This window comes from Lactuca saligna, chromosome 1, assembly GCF_052625555.1.
Source record: "Lactuca saligna cultivar CGN05327 chromosome 1, ASM5262555v1, whole genome shotgun sequence".
Taxonomy (NCBI): domain Eukaryota; kingdom Viridiplantae; phylum Streptophyta; class Magnoliopsida; order Asterales; family Asteraceae; genus Lactuca; species Lactuca saligna.
The window spans coordinates 145,527,274-145,544,004 of NC_136417.1; positions in this window are offsets into that span (position 1 = coordinate 145,527,274).

Genomic DNA, 16,731 nt, shown 5'->3' on the forward strand with positions numbered 1-16,731 from the left:
ATTAAAATATTTCACGTATTTTTCAAAAAAAAAAAACAAGATTTTTTATTTTTTTTAGTTAATTCAAGTTCCGAAAATAATATTTAAAAAAAGAATTTTTAGATTTTTTCATTTATTTTGCATTTTAAAACTATTTTTTAGAATATATCAGCGTAATATTCTATTAGAATATTTAATGTATTTTTCAAAAAAAAAAAAAAACAGGATTTTTTTATTTTTTTATTTTTTTTAGTTAATTCAAGTTCCAAAAATAATATTTAAAAAAATAATTTTTGGATTTTTCCATTTATTTTGCATTTTAAAACTATTTTTAGATTTGGTCTCACAGTCTAATAAAATTAGAATGGACTTAAATGAACCTCAACCCATATATATATATATATATATATATATATATATATATATATATATATATATATATATATATATATATATATATATATATATAGGACAAAGTACACGAATGGTCCCTATGGTTTAGTGTTTGTTACGCGCCTAGTCCCTAACTCCATTTTTTAACCATGCCAATCCTTAATAGTTTGGTTTAGTGCACGGATAGTCCCTCATCTAACATTCCGTTAGATTTTGGAGTTAAAACCCCCACGTGCCTTGCACGTTGAGGGGTATTTCCGTCATTTTACTTATTCATCCTACCGCCAGTTTAAGAAATCGATGCGTTCAATTAAACGATCATACTCTACATTACACAATCGTATACCCAAAAAAACACACAACTTTGTGCAAAATCCTTACGTGAAAACCCTAGTATCGACGACTGCAAGAACAAAGAATTGCAATGGTTTCTTGGCACATTCGTGGTGAAATGGATGAAATCGACGTTGATCAAAGTTATGGTATGTTTGATTGACTTTCGTTTGAATGATATTGACTGTTAAAGGTTTAATTTTGTTAGCTAAAAACGATTCTCTCCTCTACAGCTGGACATCCGACAATGTTTTCAATAAGAATGCACCATGGAGGTGAGTTTACAAGCTTTCCTGGAAGGAAGTATATTCGTGGGAAGAAAACATTTGTTGATTTACTGGACATTGATACCTTTTCCGTTCATGACATTGATGAGATGATGGAAGACCTAGGGTATGCTTCAATAGGTAAACCACTTTACTATCACTTTCAAAGGCCTTTAGGCGATTTAGATTTTGGGTTATTCGCTTTAGCTAGTGATGAAGATGTTCGTTATTTGGGGAGTTTTGTGGCTAAGCATAAGTTAATTGAGGTATATATAGAGCATGACAAAACTACTCTGCACACCTATTTAATGTCCCCAACCCACAGTAAAGTTCGTATAACGGAGATTACTGAACCTCCATCTTGTTCAAAGACACTGTTCCTGGAGTGGCATAGCACACCTGCTGTTGACTTGGAGGATGACATGGATCACATGGAGAAAGAATCGGGTAATGATCCTACACCCACTGGTCATCTGGAGAAGGATTTGGGTAATGATGCTACTATCACTGATCATATGGAGAATGATTTGGGTAATGATGCTACTCTCACTGATCATATGGAGAATGACTTGGTTAATGATGCTAATGACTTTGGTAAGTTTGGTGAGTTAGAGAGTGACAATGATGAAAGTGATGATAGTGATTTTTTTGTGGACATTGAAAATATATTGGATGATATTAATGTGGATATGCAAGATTTTGAAATGAATATCGACAAAGATGTGGAATGGGTTGGAGGGTCGTCTAACACTGTGGTTGATGAAGGCACACAGGATGAAGCTTTAGAGGTGATTAACACTGACTTTTTAGCATCTGATTCATCATCAGATGAGGGGATTAATGGTCAAAGAAAGAAATCAATAAGAGCAATTCAAAGGGCACATGAGAATGATGAAGCACTTGTTAGTGAACCCTTCTATATTTTTCAAAAATTTGGTTCAGCAAAGGAGTTTAAGGATAAGGTAAAACTCCATGCCATAGAGACTAGAAGGGAGCTGGCTCTTGAAAAAAATGACAAGAATAGAGTGAGATGGGTTTGTAAGGGAACAATACCAAAGCTTGGGCCTAATGTAGAAGTCAACGATGAAGAAATCGTCAAATTCACAATATTAATCTTTGAAAATTCACACGGTTAATCCGAAAAATATATTTAACATTCACAATGTTATGTTATGAATTTAGATATTTTTAGTTTTTTTTTTCGATAAAGAATAAGCTCCAGAACTTGAAAAAAAAAATCTTTTCCTTGAAGAACCAATAATTATGGTTCTTTATTGAGCTTTTCCTTATATATATATATATATATATATATATATATATATATATATATATATATATATATATATATATATATATATATATCATGGTTGCAGAAATCGGAATTAATCGTGGATTAATCGCTTAGCGTTCTCCAACCGTCGAGGATTAGGGCATTAATCGGAAATTTAGGATTAATCGGGTTTAACAGGATTAATTGGCCTTGGCGGGATTAATCGGTCAACAAAAGTCAAAAATGTCGAAAAAAGTCAAAAAAAGGTCAAAAAATTTTAACAAAAAATTTAAAAATTCAAAAAACCAACTTTTTTTTTACTCCAAAATTTTTAAATTTTCAAAATTTCAAATATTATACCAAAATGTTCATATTTTCGTATTTCCAAATTTCCAAATTACAATTTTTCTTATTTTCTAATTTTGAAGTACTTGTTTTTCTTAAGATATATTAATATTTAATTAGTTTTAATGTTTTATTAATAATCTATAGTCTCCGATTAATCCCTACCAAGACCGATTAATCCATTAACACCACTCAACCGTCGAGTTACCGTCAAGCGATTTTTACAACTTTTATATATATATATATATATATATATATATATATATATATATATATATATATATATACATATATATATATATATATATATATATATATATATATATATATATATATATATATATTAAAATTGGACAGTTGTTAGGAATAGTAAACTATGTGTTGTTTACGCAGAAATGGTCCTTCATTTATAGTGGTTTGTCATATTTTGCCTTTATTGCTGTGCATTCATTTTCTGGGTACTTTTTGCCATTTTCTACAAACATTGTCGACACATGTTTATCACATATTCTCTTCACTGTTTTTCGACCCAATCAGATTCCGATCAGTGGTATTCTTCTTCACGTGCTTCTCTGGGGTTAATCCCTCCACTGATCCAGTGCCTCAGATACTTCTTGATTCTTCATTATCGCTCAATTCCACTGCCTCAAATTTTCTGTTTCCGGTCCATTCCGATCCACTGGTTTATAACACCTGTTTTAGGTATTAACTGCTTTAGTTACATTTTTTGGAGGGGGGGGGGTGGGGGTGGGGGTGTCACACCCCGAAACCAACGGCGGAAACGTTCCGGGGCGGAGGACGTCATGCGTAGTATCACAACCATTGTACATAGTAAGCATAGTAAACATAACCATTACATTACAATAAGAATATTTACATTTGTTTAAAAGCATTGAAAACATAGTTTATATACACCAGTATAAACAAAAGTAAATACGAGACTTCTATATGCTCTGCCTTCTCCCAAAAGTAAGCAGGATACCTGTCTATGGTTGACCTGAGAATATAAGCAGTTTTAGAAATATCAGCATGAAGCTAGTGAGTTCATAAGCGGTTGATTCTGGTGAAAGAAAATGTTTCTTTGATTTTATGAAAAGTTGTTTCCTAAGAAAATCCCATATTTTCTTATAAAAGAAGTTTGATTATTCATTTGTTAAACAGCCTGTTTATGAAAAGTTAAGTTGTCCCAGGAAAAACTTATATTTTCCTTAAAGGTTAATAGTTGGTTATCGATCCCGAAAAGAAGTGTACAAGTATCTACCATACTTGTATCGTTAGGTGAAGTTTCTTTGAAAAATTGTGTTACTCTCAATGAGATACATTAGTTTTAATACACACATAATCCTAATAAGTAGGTAGTGAACTAATTCCTAAGGGTATTGCTGATACCCTCTAGTAATCAAAACAGTTATTACTTTGAGGTTAGTTCACTAAGTTCATTATTACCAAATGTAAATCTACATTATCTAAGTTGCGAGTTCTATAACCATACAATAAACTGGATATGGCGCGTAACGGGGGCCAGTATCTTTTATGACTTCGTCACCCGTAGACCTGTCGGTCCCACTGTAGCTAGCAGCGAGGTGCGGGGTAGTCAGTCCCATATAGATCTATACACAAAAGTCATGTTCTCCCTCCAAGAGATTCTGATTACAGGGTTAGTCCTACACTCGCGAAATCTGATGGAGTGTTACCAAGGACGTGTCTCCAATCTTAAGAATAATGAATTTACAAGTAATAATATAGAAAAATCATGTTTTATGGTTGATATGAATTCTTTGTATAAATATAACATTTTATGACGAGATTCACAAGTTTCCTTGCTTTAGTTTTGAAAACTAACTGTTGGGTTATTGGTGTTGCGTCTTGGGCTCGCTTCCTAGTCCATTCTTTGTGCGGTATGGGCCTGTCCATCCGTATCTTATTTTCTAGGGTTTGTGTATTTATAGATGCTTGCATGCATCTTTTACGTAACTGATTGATTAGGGTGTTACGGTGTAATTATAGAAGTTATCTTTTTGTAACCCTAGAATCCTCCACAGTGGAAGTTCTTCATCGAGCTCTGCTGAGGATTGAAAATTTAATCATTCGACATATTCAAATCCATTCTTGAGTATTGCTTTACATTTGTTATATACCTGTTTCAAAGATCTATTCGATCTTAAAGGTTTTTATTTTATCAATTGGTATCAGAGCAGGAGGCTGTGTAATTCATACACATCTCTTCTGTGAAAGAAGCTATTAGGGTTTGTTCCGCATTAACTAATATTTATTGAGCCGTCACCCCATAATTGACGTATCTCATTACTTGTTCGTTTTGCCCTAATATTATATATTACAAGTCTGATCTTTCAAATAGGTTATTTGATCAAGCATGGACGAGTCGCCATCTAATCCCATTAATATTTCGAACAACACTGGATCAACAACGAAGATTCCCATCCTTTACACCCAAGATTATGAAGTCTGGGCAAATTACTTTGAAGACTATGTTATAGGATCTGAGGACAATGGATACCTCATCTGGGAAGCAATCGTTTCGGGACCCTTTGCTCATTCTGCAACTTCAAGGATTATTAAAACTCAAAAGGAGTATAATGATCTTTTGAAAGATGTTAAAGATGTTGCACAAGACGAAAAAGATAAATTTCAGTGCAATATTAAAGCATTGAGATTAATCAGATTCGCTCTTCAATCTGACACTTTCAGGCTGGTGAGTTCGTGCACTACTGCCAAAGAAATATGGGACAAGCTTCGTGAATTGTGTTCTACGGATGAAGATCTTGAACACTCCATTCAAACTTTACTCTTATCCGAGTTTGGTGAATTCAAGCAGAAAGTCGAAGAAACTGTGACTCAAACGTTCGATCGCTTCAATCATCTTCTTAGCAAGATGATTAAACATGATATTGAAAGGAAGTTGATTGAGCAGAAAATCACGTTCCTTAACGGCCTCAGATCTGAGTGGAGAGTTGTTGTGTCCACAGTTAAAGCGCATGAGCAATTCAAATCTTATTCTCTAGCGAAACTGGTGGGTATACTGAAGTCTCAAGAGAAGATCGTATTACAGGAGAAAAACGTGGTTTCAGGTCTTGGTTCATTGGCCCTCATGTCAAAAAGCAAAGCGGTGATAGAGGACGAAGATCTCAACTTGGATGATTATGATCTCACGTCTGAGGACTATGCTATGATGGTGTCAAACCCCAAGAGATTCATCAAGAAGAGATTCCCCACTAACAGGAACCGAAACTGGCAAGGGAGTTATAGCTCTGAAAAGGTCAAAGATGAACCGAAAGCTGAAGAGTCAAAGAAGGAACCGAAGGCTGAAGGAGATTCTGGAGTAAGCTGCTATTACTGTGGAGGAAAGAATCACTATGCAAAAGATTGTGTCCTCAAAAAGATGGCAGGAAAGGATGAGGAAAATGATGAAGAAGCCGCATTGCTGAAAAAGCTTGATGAATTAAGGAAGAAGAAATCTGCTGCTAACCCTCCTATGAATGCTTTAATTATGCAGGGTTCGGTAGCTGATGATGAGTTCGGTGGCGTAGAGGTCTGGTCAACCGACTCCGAAGATGATGAAGTGAGGAAGCCTTCACATGGAAAGGCTTATGTGGCGAAAGAGAAGGACAGCAGTGGAAGATGCTTAATGGTATCTGGTGTATCTCAGATGAGGGGATATAACACAGATGGTGGGAACAAAGACTCGAAGGAGCAACAGGACATGTGCTTTACAGCAAAACCGCTCAGCGTGCAATTCAACGAGCTTGATGAATTAATCAAGAAGGTACAATCCGTGTTTGTTTCATTTAAAGTCCCACAATGCTCATTTGAAAAAGAATTAAAAATTGTTAATTCAAGAATTTCTCATCTAGACAGTAGCTTAACTCAAACTCGGGTCACCAATTCTAACCTAACTGACCAAATAAGTAGGATATCGTTGAAGAGTGAGGAACGGAGGATGTGGATCGAACTGAAAGAGTTGGAGTTAGTCAAAACCAAGGACGAAAACATTTATTTGCAAAGAGACAATTTAAAACTTTTGAAACAGCGAAATGTTTTTTGTTTGATTGCTAAGCGTCTTTACAATAATATCACTCAACTTCATTTGAACTATGAAATAGGGCAGAAAATTCATCGTATGATCTTGCCTTTTCTTGAGTTTAAAGAGGATGAAATCGATGCTGAAGCATACAATTGTGAAAGTGTGGTTTCGTCTGAGGATGTTAATCCAACATATATGTATGGTCTAGACAAAATTGAATCCTTCATTAAGTCCAAAGACCATAAGGACATGCTGAAAAACCTTTTGGATGAAAATGACAAACTGAATCTAAGGATCGAAACTATACAAAAATTTGACTCATTGAATGCCAATTTAAGCTCAGAAAATAAAATTGATGTTGAAAATGCATCTGAGCTCAATGAGGATAATGACATGAGTGAAATTTCTGTAGAGGACGAAGTTGACTGCTCTGAATTTGTCAAAAGTGAACCTGAAATCTACAAAAATCTTATCTCAGAAAATTCTGTGGAGTTCGCTCGCTTGTCCCAACAAATGTCCCCGAAACTTAAAGAAAAGGTTGTTGTTGACCAAAAGGTAAGGACAACACCAAATCAGGTGTATAAGGTCATAGGTGTAACCGAACATCAGACAACCGAACTCACAACCATTGTAAACGAAGACAATGCCAATGGTTGTGATGAATTCTTCTGGTCGGCTCCTATTGACAATGCTGATGAAACTGTTGGTCTATCAGAGCAAACTTCCTGGAAAGAAAAAGGAAGATACATTCCTGAGCCACTTAATAAACCTGATAACTTTGACGTGCCGAGTTCCAGTGGTACAAAAGATGTTCCTAAAGATAAGGCAGATTGAAGAGAATCATCATCAGTTCAAAGTGGACCTGTTGACACCAGTCAAAATCAAAAGGCAAACATCCATCATCAACCGAAACAGATGAGAAATCAAAAACGACAAAGGAATCAGAGATACAAGAAGAATCTTTCTAAAAGAAAACAGTTTTGGCAATCTCAAAATGCCTATTTCTCACATCAAGACAGGAATTTAAAACCAGAGAAAAATCCTGTTGGATCGACAGAGAGCAACAACAACCGAAAGCAGAGGTTCGGTTCAGAGCACAATGACAACCGAAAGCAGAGGTTCGGTTCAGAGCACAATGCCAACCGAAAGCAGAGGTTCGGTTCAGAGCACAGTACCAACCGAAAGCAGAAGTTCGACTCAGAGCATAGTAACAACCGAAAGCAGGAGTTCGGTTCTGAGAGCAAAAGAGACCAAAAGTCTAGGTTCGGTACCACTGATAATCAAAACCGAAAGAGTCACCTAGAATATCAAATCAAGAAATCATCTCAGTCCAAATACTCTCATTCTAATTCTTCCAATCATTCTTCTTCTCAATCTCATTCTAAATCTCCAACTGACCTGAAAGGGAAATCAAAGGTTGTGTCAGTTAAATCAGAGACTAAACCAAAAGCTCTAGATCCCACAAAGATTAAGGTCTACACCATCAAAAAGAAAAATGAAACAACTTTGATAAAAAGAACCTTTTTTGTTGACATCTCTTTTTCTGCTCCTGTTCCTGTGAAAGGCTCACGTGGACCCAAGAAACTTTGGGTTCCTAAATCTGTTTAATTTGTGCAGGTTATCAGTGACGAGCAGTTCGATGAAGAATGGTATATTGACAGTGGCTTCTCACGTCACATGACAGGGAGGAAGGAAGAGCTTAGGGAATTCAGATCTCTTTCAAACGGTGGAAATGTCAAGTTCGGGAACAACTCCTACGGAACCATAAAAGGCTACGGGATGATTACAAACGGTGATTTCTCAATCAGGAAAGTTGCATATGTAGAGGGACTACAACATAATCTCATCAGCGTATCTCAGCTTGTTGGAGGTACTGGTCTCAAGGTCTCGTTCGATGATGAGGGTTCAAAAATTATTGAGAAGTAGACGAACAAAGTTATTCTCAAATCAGAGCGCAAAGGTGAAATGTTTCCCCTAAATATCAAACCAATCAAAGGGAATCCAACAATCTGCTTGTTATCAAAAGCACAATCTGATGAAAGCTGGTTGTGGCACCGAAGGCTTTCTCATCTCAACTTCAAGGACATCAACAAACTTGTCGCCGGAGGTCATGTTCGTGGTCTTCCATTGCTCAAGTACGATAGAGAACATTTGTGTGCGGCATGTGAAATGGGGAAGCAGAGTCGTCAAAGTCATCCATCAATTATAAACACAAAAGTTGTTGAACCACTAGAGTTACTTCACATTGACTTGTGTGGTCCCTCATCAATTGAAAGTATCGGTGGTAGGAAGTACATTCTTGTTATTGTTGATGACTTCTCATGTTTTACATGGGTGTTCTTTCTAAAGCTTAAATCTGAAGCGACTCACAAGCTAAAGATGTTCATCAAGCAGGTGGAGGTACAACTGAAGAAAGTAGTTCGAAACATCAGGAGTGACAATGGCCTGGAGTTCAAAAATAAAGAATTCGAAGAATTCTTGGCGGAAAGAGGAACTACCCACAACTTCTCAGCTCCCTACACACCTCAACAAAACGGTATAGTTGAGAGGCGGAACCGATCCTTGTGTGAAGCAGCTCGAACCATGCTAAGTTTTGCTTCTTTACTTTTATATTTCTGGGCTGATGCTATATCTGCAGCTTGATTTACACAGAACAGGTCATATCTCAATAAGCGACTCACGCTCACTCCTTATGAGATAATAAACAACAGGAAGCCGAATGTCAAATTCTTCCATGTGTTCGGTTCCCGATACTTCATCTTCAATTCTAAAGAGCGTCGAAACAAATTTGATGTCAAAGCCGATGAAGGCATTTTTCTGGGCTATTCTCTCACTTCTAAAGCGTACAGGGTATTAAACAAACGTTCAAGGAAAATAGAAGAGACGTACTACGTGACCTTTGATGATAGCTATGTCAAAAAGTCAACAGCAGACATAAACTCAACTGGTGAAATCTTTCCTCAAACAGGTCAAGTCACAGCATCAATTGCAAATCTCTTTGAGAAGTTTGTTGAGCTATTTGATGAACCAGAGAAGGCCATTAATTCGGAAGCTAGCGCAATAGACAACAAGGTGGATCATCTGAAGCAACTAGTAGAAGATGTTGCAAGGCGAATGAATGAAGAAATGCTCAGTTCCGGAGCATCAGTCGAGGGGGAGCACGCCGATACTGCAGCACCGGAAGGTACTGTAGCACCAGAATGCTCCACAACACCTGAAGATACAACAGCACCCGAAGGCACTATAGCGCACGAAGGTTCAGTAGCACCCGAAAGCTCCTCAACACCAGAAGGCACAACAACTCCTGAAGGTAATGCATCACCCGAAGGTACTGTAGCATCTAATCACTCCACAGCATCTGAAGACATAGGAGCACCCAAACTCTTCAATATACCCGAAAGTCCGATTGTTTCAGAAAGCTCTTCATTCGAGGGGGAGAATTCCAATATGCTCTTTGACGATGAAAGTCAATCCAAACCAGAAGAGATGGTAAATGTTGAATTGGATCCCTCCTATGATCCAAATTACCCTCCTCTCATCAAATGGACCAGAAATCATCCAATCTCTCAAGTTGTAGGTGATGTTTCTGAAAAGGTTCTGACCAGATCGCAACTTAAAGAAAAACAAACTTCCCTATTCTCCAAAGTAGAATTCTATATGTTTAATTCTTTCGTTTCAAAAGTTGAACCCAAGACAGTTAACACAGCTCTTGATCACTCTGATTGGGTTCAAGCTATGCAAGACGAACTGAACGAATTCGAAAGGAACAAAGTTTGGCGCCTCATTCCAACTCCTCAAAATGCATCAGTTGTAGGTCTCAAATGGGTTTTCAGGAACAAAATGGACAAGGAAGGGAATGTGATTCGAAACAAAGCACGTCTGGTCGTGAAAGGATACTGTCAGGAGGAAGGCATTGACTATGAAGAGACTTTCGCTCCAGTTGCAAGGCTGGAATCTGTTTGCATTTTTCTGGCCTATGCAGCACACAAAAACTTAGAGGTCTACCAAATGGATGTCAAATGTGCTTTTTTGAATGGAGAACTCGAAGAAATAGTCTACGTGGAGCAACCTCCTGGCTTTGTCAATGAGAAGTTCCCAAATCACTGCTATATTCTAGACAAAGCGGTTTATAGTCTGAAACAAGCTCCTAGGGCCTGGTATGAAACGCTAACAAAGTTTTTTAAAGATGTCTAAATTCAAACAAGGTTCGGTTGACCCAACCTTCTTTCGTAAAAAGGAAGGTAACCACCTTATGATTGTACAAATTTACGTCGATGATATCATCTTTGGCTCAACGAATCCAAGCTTAACAGCTGAATTCAAAAAGCTGATGGAGACTAAATTTGAAATGAGCTCCATGGGTCCGATTAATTTTTTTCTTGGATTGAATATTAGACAGGGACCCAAAGGCATCTTTATCAACTAGGAAGCATACACCAAAACTCTTCTTGCCAAATTTGGCATGAAGGGAGATTCAAAGGTCAAAGTTCAAATGGCTTTCGGAACCAAACTCACCCCTTCACTGGAGAAACCAGCAGTTGACATTACGTTATACCGCCAGATGATTGGGTCTTTGATGTATCTTACTGCTAGCAGACCTGACATCATGTTTTCCGTATGTTATTGTGCTAGGTTTCAGGAAAACCCACGAGAACCTCATATGCTTGCAGTGAAGAACATACTTAGGTATCTGAAGCGAACTACCTCTCTCGGTCTTTGGTATCCATCCAACTCAGGCTTCTTCGTTCAAGCCTTCTCTGATGCAGACCTTGGAGGATGTGGTTTAGACAGGAAAAGCACCACAGGGGGTTGCCAATTTCTTGATGGGAAATTGGTCAGCTGGCAGTCAAAGAAGCAAACATGCATTTCCCTTTCTACAGCCGAAGCAGAGTACATTGCAGCCGCCTCCTGCACATCTCAAGTAATATGGATCCAAAGCCAGCTCCGGGATTATGGGCTTAACATGAAAAAGATCCCACTATATTGCGACTCAGAAAGTGCAATTAGGATTTGTCACAACCCAGTGCAACATTCTAAGACCAAGCATATAGCACTAAGGTATCACTTCATTAAGGATCATGTGGAGGATGGTAATGTCGAAATTCACTTTGTTCGCACCCCCGATCAACTGGCAGATATCTTCACCAAAGCTCTACCTGAAGCCAGTTTCAATAAAATCCTTCATGGTCTAGGAATGATGGAATCTGAATCAGTACCAAAGACTTCATCCCTAAGTTAAAAAGTAAGGAGCAAAATGAACCGAAATGAACCGAGCGTTCGGTCCATTTCGGGTTCGGTTCACATGGGAACCGAAATGAACCGAACGTTCGGTCTATTTCAGGTTCGGTCCCATAACACATATTTTCGCTCAAATCTCAAAAAGGTGTTGTCTATGGTTGTACACTTTTTGTAAAGCTATTTTTCTAAAAATCCAAAAATATTTTTTTTTGGAACCGAAATGAACCGAGCGTTCAGTCTATTTCGGGTTCGGTTAATTTTTTTTTTATTATTTATTATGCATCATTCTTTCTTATTCTGTATTAGTTTTTCCCTTTGTGAAACTGTTTTCCAAAAATCCAAAAAAAGTTTTTCGAACCGAAATGAACCGATCGTTCGGTCCATTTCGGGTTCGGTTTAATTTTTTTTATTCTGTGTGGTTTTTCTCTTTTCACAATCTTAAAATCTCCAAAAATATTTTTTTGTCTCAATTTTTGTCTCATTCTTTATTTTACCTAGTTAAGCGTCCCTAGAAGCATATTTTTGTCTCAATGTTGTCCAAAAGCCTCAACTGATTTTGAATAAAAGCCTTAATGACTAGGTATATACAAACCTTATCTTCCCAATAAGGCTGATTCATTTATTCTAATCCTGAGCTACCTTACTCTTTTCTCATATGAGTTGAGAGTTTTCTGCTTGGTCACTATTTTCAGCAGAGGTACTATCGCTTTTCTTCACCACCTTCTCTTCTCCATCATATTTCGGTCCCATATCGTAACCCTTGAGACTCTCAGAATTAACCACTGAGGTTTATGGTTGCAAAATATATGTGTTTATGATCTAAGCCACGTGTCACTACATGCTTAGTGAAACCCAACATTCAATACCTATTATGAATTGACGGTTAACATGAAATCTCTCTTTGTTTGTGCGACTCTTATGAATTTGTTATTTACCATAACATTTCTTCCCCTAGAATCCAGTTTAATTTTTTTTTTGAGATTTCACCATCATATATTTTTACAAGTCACTATATCTGTTATCCAGTCTACTTGTTCAACAGACCACATCGGTCTCACAAGTACTTCATTTAGTCTCAGTCTTATGTCAAGGTCCGGGTTTCTAAATTGAAGCGAAAGCCATCCTATTATGCCTAACAAAAAGATGCCTTTCCACACTTCTTAGAAAGTGCTTGATCGTAATTCAACGGGAATCCATACAAACACTTTAAGGTCTCTCTTGACCTTGAAGAAAGTGATTCGTGCCTGGGGTCATCCGTTTTGTGTCTCATTTGACATCACTCTTCCCCTATATATCTAGCTTTGTTTCCTTATCTTTTACACTCTATGCACGAAAATCTTTGATTTTCCAAAATTCTCGTTCGGTCACTATATTATCTTATGTTTGGATGACAGCTATTAAACAGATAAGATGCTGACTCAGCCGACAGAGTAACGGCCTCAATAGTGAGGTGACGGGCATGCGTGCAAAATGGAATAGTTCTTCTCTCTCCTGCGTAATCATCGGGGGTGCCAACCGTTGCGCTTCAGTCAAATCCGAAACCGTTTTATTGTATCAAGAAGATTTGGGGATGATCTTTCTCTCTCCTCTACCCACGGTATAAAAGGAATTCATCTGCCTCATTCCCAATTTACAACATTCAAAACTTAAAAGAGCAAAATCGGACGATTTCTCATCTATTGTTCATCATCTTCTTCCTTCAACCATGGCGGATTCTTCATCAGTACAGGAAACCTCTTCCCGCACAAACATTCTTCCAATCCGTGCCCAACAAAGTCTGGTGATTGATCTTAACCCTAAGGCGTACGAAAATTACATGTATCCCATGGTGGAGTGCCTTAAATACTCTCCGTTGGTGCTCGCTCTTTCCAAAGTCGAGCTTGTACCAATGGAATGCCTCTCCCAGGTCTTCTCAACAGCCCATTATGACAGATCAGTGGATCGCATCTACTTTGATCTTCTTTCTCACAAGACCTCCATCTCTAAGCAACGATTCTGTTGGCTCCTAGGCTTTGAAGCCGATGAATCTAGGGTTAATCCCGACACCATTACCGTCGGCCAATTATTTTTGATGTTCTACAATATGGGGTACACAGAGATTCTCACAACGGTTACAAGATTCAATAAATCGTGTCTCCCTCCCCCATTGAATGGTTTCTTCACCATTCTCTTCAAAGGGCTCTCCGAGCGTAGTTCTGGTTTTGATGGGGCCAGTAAACTGTTTATGACCATTCTCTATGGTCTTTATCATGGCCTTAACCTGGACTATGGCTCGGTTCTATGGCAGCAACTTATTCAGAGCCTTGCCTCCTCCTCTCGCCACACTGAGGTATCCTACGCCAGGTTTTGGATGCTCATCACCAAGTGGGCCATGGATAAAATCCATGTTCCTACTGTTGCAGGTTCCCTTCTCTCCAACATCAGCGTCTTCCACACCACCAAAATTATTATCACCGATCCGACAAAATTTTCCTTCGTCGGATCCATTCCGGACTCTATGTCCGCCGGGGTGTCAAAGGAGAGCATCATCATGAAAGCCTACAAGGACTTTCGTCCTTCGGGCCCAAGGGAGCTTTCTGCTGAAATGGTTCAGTCCATTAATGATGCAGATAAACCTGCTGCTCGCGGAAAGAAACCCGAGCAAGGGAAGATAAAGAAAGCAGCAAAGGGGGCAAAGGGTCCTTCTCCTAAGAAGCGAAAACCCTCAAAACTAGATCTTTCCCCACCAGTAAAGAAGAAGAGAGTCCAACCTAAGAGAAAACTCATTCTCTCTTCTTCTTCCAGCGACTCGGAAGAGAACCACTCTGACTCCGATGAGTCAGCTAGAGGCGAAACCCCACCTCACTCCCCTGATCATGAGGTACATCTTTCATCCAAACCTCCTTCACCTTCTCCTATACCCACCTCTTCCATTCCCATCATAACCTCCTCCATTTCCATTCCCTCCATATCTTACCCTATTTCCATTCCCCCATAACTACTCCTCTTCAAACCACATCAACCACCCTTCCCCCACCACTTTTTACAGAAGTCACCACCACTACCACCCGTGAGGTTCTAACCAACATATCTGATACGGGGGTTTCTACTTCACAACCCGAACCTACATCTGCACCCGAACCCCCCACTGCACCCTTATCTCCCACTCCATCTACTGAAACTGAAACCTTTTTGGGAGGGGAGGATACCGTTTTTGACTCCATCTACTACAGCCCTTATCAACTTCAGAGTGATGATGATGATGATGCTCCGGTCACCAAAAAGCACATCAAGGAGCTCCACGAGAAGATTGAAAATCTTGTGGCTTCTTCCTCCTCCTCAACATCTCACTTTTCAGAGGCTGCTATTCAGAGTATGGTGGGGTCCCTTACAAAAGCTCATGAAGCCTCTATCAGCACAGCTGCTGCTGCCATTGATAAATCCACGCAGGCTAGTGCGGTAGCGACCGAAAAAGTCGAAAAACTATTTCAGGACGCCCAGATCTGGCTGGTGTCCTTGTTGGATTAGTGTCTAAGTCCATAACTATTTTGGTATGTACTTGACCCGATGGTGTATGGTCCTTTTTGGTCCTTTTGGGTTGCCTTCACCAAAGCAACTTGATTGGAGAAATGAATAAAGAGAGAGAGGATAATATGATTTATTAATATGTTATAAGAATAATATATTAAAGGAGAAATCATATTTGTTTAATTAATATTGGTCAATAATTAATTAAGAATTAGTTTTGTGATCAAATGTAATTAATTAAACTAGAGGGGTTGATTTGTAATTATGTGATAGTTACAAAATAAGGTAAGGATTATCTTATTTATATGGTGGACGAATTTAAGGTTGGAAAGCCTTAGAATTCGAGTATGATAAGGATTCAAGGATTATCTTATTGGTTGCTTAATGGATAATCAACTAGATAAGGATAATGACTGAAACCCTATCTCTACACCTATATAAACACCCCTAGGGTCATGAATTCGTGTATCCCTTCCCAAGAGGTCCTAGATACGAATTCTAACCTCTCACCTCTCTCTTTATACCTTCTCCATTTGCTTATGGTGTTTGTAAGCCATTAGAGGAGTGACACTTGTGACTCTAAGCATTCCAAAGTCAATACAAGGAGGAATTGGGATTGTTATTGCTACATAACAATCAAGGTATGATCTTAAACCTAATTATATGTTAATGTCAATTTCCATATGTTAGAATTAGGGTTTATAGTCTTGGATTCAAAGCATGTACAATAGAGAAACCTAGATCCAAGCATTAGGGTTTGTATGAGCACATAGGATGTCTTATGACCAAAACCCATCAGTGGTATCAGAGCCTAGCTTGGTTTCAATTGTATTGATGCATTGTATAACTAAAAAATTCGATTTTTTGGATTGTGGAGGCTGGACTCGCCGAGTCCATGCAGACTCGACGAGTCCATGCCTGACTCGACGAGTCAACTCGTCAGATAATGCTTATCTTGGGATTTCTTGCTGTTTTTGCATATGGATAGTTACCTTATCATGTTAGATCAATATAAATCCGATTTTATGATATATATGACTATATTCTTGATCTAATTAAAGATAATTATCAATTTAACAAGATAATTGTTTCCTTATAAGATAATTGATTAATTATTTTGAGTAAATTGATAAATTGTTTTGCAAGAAATCATTAAATAAATCAAATATGGATAATTATGTGATTAAATGTTAATTTAAAATTATTTGTTATTTGATCCTTGTTGTTATGAAAAGTTTCATATTTTCCCCTTTTAGGTTTTATAGTTTAAATTTGAACCCAAAAGTTTTGGAGTTTTGAAATTTAAATAGTTAAAACCCTAATGTTTTGAAAAAGGTTTCAAAACTTGCCCTCAAGTT